Source organism: Hippoglossus stenolepis, chromosome 21, assembly GCF_022539355.2.
Source record: "Hippoglossus stenolepis isolate QCI-W04-F060 chromosome 21, HSTE1.2, whole genome shotgun sequence".
Lineage (NCBI taxonomy): Eukaryota > Metazoa > Chordata > Actinopteri > Pleuronectiformes > Pleuronectidae > Hippoglossus > Hippoglossus stenolepis.
In genome coordinates this window covers 16,965,412-16,971,930 of record NC_061503.1, presented here as the reverse complement: position 1 = coordinate 16,971,930, position 6,519 = coordinate 16,965,412, and positions in this window count along the sequence as shown.

Here is a 6,519-nt window from a genome sequence, read left to right as displayed (position 1 = left end):
TGAAATCAGATTCCTGCTCAAGTGGATTTCTTTTCAAGTCAAGTAGTGATGGATAAACACACACACGCACACACACACACACACACACACACACACACACACACACACACACACACACACGCCCTTTTGATTGGAATCACTTCTAATTTCATTTGGCAAGTTCAACTGGCACTGCTGCCGTCCATATCAGAGGAACCAGCGATCTTGGAGGAGGGAAGTTTGTGTTACCAGCTTGTTGGTGCAATCTAAGTAGCTTTTTGATTTTACAAAATATTTTCTAAGACTGGGTTTGCGTCCTGGAGGCTTTCAAAGGAACTAAGTTATGTAGCCAGGAGAGAGAGCGAGCTGACTCGTCCCCAGAAGACGCCGACAGAACGGAGGCCGCAGATCTGTTCTTATTGTTTCTAAAATATTGTGTCATACAGTCCAAATTTATGGGCAAAGTTAAAGTTGTAAAGTCTCTGCAGCACAACGACTAAAATACATCAGCTTTTCTTGCAGCGGGAGGAAACGTCTACAGCCATAACTTGTTGTTTGGCACTTCATGGTTATTGTTATGTCTCCTTAGCAGGAAGATTGAATGAAAGCACTTCATGTCTGCTAGAATTAGCCTTGGTTGCCCTTTTTTTAAAATTTTTTTATATCGCCTATTCTAATGGCAATGAATAATGCTGACAAAGTGAGTGCTGTTGAGGCCGTCAGCCAAAACACACAACTTGTTGAAGTTCCCATGAAATGTTTACAGAAAACCAGAAGAGAGCACGTTTGATTCTTCGGCCCTCGGGCCGAGATACAAAGCTCGGTGTTAACGTTGGTTTTGGCTGTGAAAACCCAGTAAAAGTAGCCGACTAATCCTGCGGAGAACCAGCGTGACGCTAATGATCCGCCGGGTGTTTGCACCGTTCGGTCCTACTGACCCCGGCTCGCTCTTAGCTTTAGCCCTAAAGGAAGCCGAGGATTACATCAGCTTTGTTTGTTCGGCGCAGAGAGAAACAGACGACGGCATCTTCCTGAGCTGCCGGCCAGCCAGACGGAAAAACTAGCTCCTCGGCCAAACCTATAGAATATAGATTTTTCATCACCTGTCCACTTTGTTAGTGTAACCCTCCCGAAGCAACGTCCGCATGTCGAATTATTCAAGAGCCTCCAACACAAAGGTTTGCTCATAGTGTCTCATTCTTCTGCGAGACGTTTGGTAAACTGGCTGAATCTGCTTTAAATATCCCAACGCTCTGTTTTTAATCAGGTGGTCGGGAAAAAAACCTCCTGTGAGCATCATTATGAGTTTTATAATTAATTACTTGGATCCCGCATTACATTGCCCCTCCCACATTTCCAAGGCTTCCAACATCCGAGCCTGAACCGACCCTTTAGCAACAATTATCTCCAAATCAATTCACAACCCCGAATGAACCAGTGGATTAATAGTTTAACAGCTTAGTAGTTTTTCCTGCCTATATTTAGGGGAGACGATTAATACAACTCTCTAACGTGTCTTCGCTCAGAATGAGAACTGGGAACAAAGAGGCAGAGTTGAGGCTCGTTTACGCTGCCGTTAACATACGTTATGTTACTGCCCACATACTTTCATGCGTCCTCTGCATTGGTGTGGTTGTTCAGCAACACATCCACTAAAGGGCAGCACAGAGTCTGACAACAACAAGCATGCAGACACTGGAGGAGGATTGTTTCATCCATGTCCATTACTTTTAGAAGTTGTGCACGAAAATCGACCGAATGTGTGCGGACAGGAGTCTGCATATCTAACGTTGAGCTTAAGTTCGCTTTTTCACGTGGCTCTGTCCGCTGAAAAACTAAAGATTAGCACAACGGCAAAGCTAACTTTGTTTATCTAAAACCAAGTTTAAAGGCGTGGGTTAATGGGGGATTAAATTGGCACCACTCAACCCCAACAAGTGGGTGTTATTAACCCTTATGTTTGTGCTCAGCTGTGCAAAGTGTCTCCTTTGCTGTGAAAGTGGTATTTTTCTTCTGATCTTTGCCACAAAGCAAATCCATGGTCTTTGGTTAGGAGTGCTAGAAAAGAGTATTGGTGCACAATGACTTGTATTTACCTGTTCAGATCCCCACAGATCGCTAAGTGTCCCTAACCCTGCACAGCACATTCCCCCCCCCCCTTTCTCTTTGTTTCAGCTTTCAATTCTAATTGATTTTACACAAGCACGACAAAAAGCTTTCGCCTGCATTACTCTCTATTGCCAATAACCAGTAGCACTACCACATGCCTCAGGGCTGTAATCAGCCGACATAAGGTGAGTGGCTTCCGTCCACAATCTCTCTAAGTCTGTATCACAGGCATGTTGGAAATGCATCAGAGCTTCCCATCCATCTGAGTTTTAAGATGTCTCCATGGAGATGATTGACGACAGTAAAAGGCCGCTCTGGAGAGAGGCCCCGGGTGAACAGATGAGATCACAAATCTCATCTCATTTGCTGTCGTATTCTCTCTCTCTGTCTCGGTCCCTCTGCCATCTCTTCCTCCGGTCTCTGTCTCCCTCGCTGTCTTTCTGCAACACGCACAAACACAAACAGGTACAACACTCACACTGAAAACACAAACATCTTTTATCATCTTTTTCCTCCTTTCATCTTCGTGGTAGCAGTAAAACGTACGAAGGGGGGGGAAAAGGAAGAAGTCCCACTCAGAGCCTGATTCACTCTTCACAGTTCCTGGTTAGATGTGGATTGTGACTCTGTTCGGCCGTTTTCTGGTTAGTTTTCATTTCACATTTAACTTTAGGGATCGGTATAAAGAATTTAGTCTGACATACGTACGTCCTGTCATCACCTACATGGGCTGCGTCTACTTGACATTGACTGCTTTGTCGACGTTGCAACGTTTTCAATTTGGCTATAGATTCACTAATGCGTCCAAAAAGTAGTCTGTCTATTTGAAAGCAATTGTCCGAACGGTCAAATCTTTTCAACTGAAACCGCCACTTTTGTACGAACTAAATTTGGTCCCATCGGTCCGACAACTTTCACACCTGAAGGTTTGGACCTAACAAGAAAGGTGTGAGACCTAAGAGGAATCCTGATTCTGGGGGCATACAGTGCATACAGTGAACTTTTAAGATACAGCCTTATTTCCTTTCTCTTAGTTGGAATAACCATATAAAATAACATTTATCTCTTACAAACTAAATTCTGTCCCTGAGAGCTGAGCCTTGTCAATGAAATGCTGAAGGAACGTGGGCTTTCACTGGAAGGTCGGCTACACGGTCCAATAGTGGTTTGTTTGGTTGCTCTTTGTGAAATTGTGGAAGGACACAAACATGAACAGACAGAAGAAATGCCACCGGCTGCATTCAAGGCTTTTTTCCACCCTCAACTTCAAGGAATTTCAACAATTCAGAATTTCTACATATTTTTCGAATCTTAGCACTCAGCCGTGGCCGGAGGCCGTGAAAAAAACCTAGATTTCTACCACCGTGTCCCTCTGTCATGTCGTTTCATTAGCGTAATGACCCATCGATTTAGCATTTATGCAACAAAGTGTATTGAGGCTGGCGGCGGGCCAAGTCAATCTTCGGCAAGGCCGGCTGTGCAGCTTGGCAAAAGGAGGTGATTAAACTGACTTGGTAGATGAGCAAGGAGAATTCCTGTTTCCCCCCACGGTGACAAGCAGGAAGCCACAACACCAGCCGCACCTGACTGGCTTTCCTCTCTCCCCCACCGCGCCTCCCACAGGGTCGGGAGGAGGCGTTCGGTGGATGCGCTTCAGCTGGGTTTGGCACATTTCGCCATATTGGCTGTGTGGTTGGAGAGACGGAGGAATGGCTCAGAGCGGGAGCAACAGATGGGCCTGGCAACATGGGCGAGGGTCGGAGTGTGTTCACATCAAATCACTTTCCAACCGCAACAGCTTGAAATCCTGCTCGAACTCAATGTGACTTTGCTCTGGTTGGTTCTCCTGCAGCAGGGTCCGTGACCTCCCCCACCGAGGGGTCACCGGCGGACACCATTACAACAATACGCCGGCAAAGACCGACTTCTCCTCGCCGCTTTTCCTTCCTCCCTCGTCCTTCACACCTCGCGTTCTGCTGCCAATTTGATATTTGTAATTGGCAAGCTCCCCTCATTTCCATACGATGTGAGTAATTCTCTGTGTTAGCACTTTGACCTGCAGCAGTTTGACACAATGAGGTCGAACTGAACATTGTTGGGCAGTAACACATTGCCGAGTATTTGTCTTAAACGGGCAGTGCACATTTCTTTGACTTGATATTAATGATATTGGGGATTTGATGTCTAACGAGCTAATGGACGGGAGGGTGTTTATCGGTTTCATGTTTCATATGCTCAGTGGACAGATGTCGTATTAATTTGGCGTGGAGGCTGATGGGAACGGAGGGTGGCAACTGTCCCAGTAAAATCTAAAAAGGAGGTGATTTTATCACACCATGCCTTTGGTTGGTTTGCTTTTCAGCAGGATTACGGAGAAACTACTGAATGTATTTCCACAAAAGTTGCTGGGGGGGCAGTGGGGCTTGAGCAAAGGGACAGATCCAGCAGTTCATTGCAAGATTTCCTTATTTTGACATTCGTTTTTTGGGATATTTTCACAGGGAATAAATAATGGATTTTCAAAAAAAGATTTGGCACGTTTAGGGGACTGATATCTATTAGTGTGTGAAGTTAGTTGCAGCCTGATTGACTTTAAGTGGCTCCTGGGCCTTGGTGGAGATATGTTGTAGGGTGTGTAGATGTTGCAAACCTCACACAGAGCAGCATGTCAACAATTACTTCTGCTTTAAAAGTGCAAATCTTGAAGATTTCAGTCCTGGTCGATTTGACAACATCTGATTCGACAACTGTTGGCAGCAGCGAACGTGGTTAAATATCACAGGTCACAGAGATTCTGCAGGCGGCAAAACAAACTCTTGTTTTTTGTAAATAAAGAACTCAGGCAATAATTGGCTTTGTTCCATCTTTCTGTGTGAGCAGCCGGGGTTTTGTTTTTTATGCTGCACACGGCGAGAGTCTGCAAACAGCAGGGCACAGTGAAAGAAGTTGGTTACCTGTCTGAGAAGTTGGAGGTGCAGCCCGTCGCCTGCAGCGCTTCATCTTACTGCTCACTGTAGCTGCTGCTCCTTCTTGCTCCATTACTCTCGGCAATGTTTTCAAACTGACGCGCTGTCAAAAGAGGCCCGGAACAACGGCCGTTGTCATGTTTAAATGCATTTTCACTAAGAAAACATATGGCGATTCCTGTGACTACTTCGTAATAAAGGTCAAATCGTGTTTGGATGCATTTAATGAGACGCTGCAGTAGAAGGAGATGTTTGGTGTCTTGCGCTGTATCTGGGACCTGCAGGTAACTGGGAGTGACTGTGTGTGTAGCATGTGTGTTTAATCATGGGAAACGAGTCACGACACATGTTGAGGGGCCTGGGCGGGTCAGGAATTTGACTTGGAGATAATTACTGGGTAACAGGTCGGGTCCAGTATGAAGCTTTAAGGGGGCGTAAAGCTCCACTCTGCTGGAAATAGTCAAATATTGCAATACTTCAAATTAAATAAAGCCTCAGTCTTTATTTTGTTACCTCAAAACATGATTGATGCTGTTTTTAGAGACATTTATTTGAATCTAAATTGAAAATTTTCAGTTGGTAGTAGAACTTAATGAGATGTTGCTTTTTTTTTAGGTGAAGCAGTTTTATTTTATGACAAGAAAACATTTTCTATTTCCAAACCACCAGCATCCCCTTCCTTCCCCTTCTGATGATTACAAATAAATATTTGATATATTAGATAGGATCCACCCAAACACTTGGCACTTAACGCTTTGACCTTTCCTCTGACACGTCGTCTGTCACCACATCCGGTGACCGTGGCAGGTAACCACCGCCTTGTTTCCCTGCCGCTGGAACAACAAGCCTCCTCAAAGATTGCCATTTGTCCCCATTCATCTCACACACTGCTCCCACTTTAACATATTGGCATTTCTGAGGTGCTTGGCGGTAATTGTCAGCCACGCGGCGGCTCCTCGTTTGTTTCTCTGACATTTTGCCTTTGGTTGATTGTGTATTTAACAGGGAAGGAAAGAAAATTAATTGGAGAGAAGCCCTAATCTGTCTGCTTGAAATGTCACCCCTGCGTTGTGATGCCTTCACTGACACGGTGGCACATAAGAGGCGGCGACGGCAGCGGCAGAGAATTAGAAGAAATGTGGAGGAAGACAGAAAAAGAAACAAAACGTTAAAATAAAAGGCAAAAGATGGAGATAGATTAAGTATCAGGAAATCGATCGCTCTTAAAGGAAACCACTTTGTCCCTGCGGGGGTTTAACCTCCGTGTTTTTCTTATGACAGTCGCAAACTTTCATGTTTCTGTCTTTTCTTTAAGCTCTTTCCTTGGGTTTCTGAGCTCTGATGATGAAAAATATCTATTGCACTGGTGTTCGACGCGTCTCCGCGGCTTCAAACAGGAAAGCAGCGGGGGGCATGTTGTTGGGCTCTGTTTGCTCTGTGATACTGTACGTCTGCTGAAGCCTGC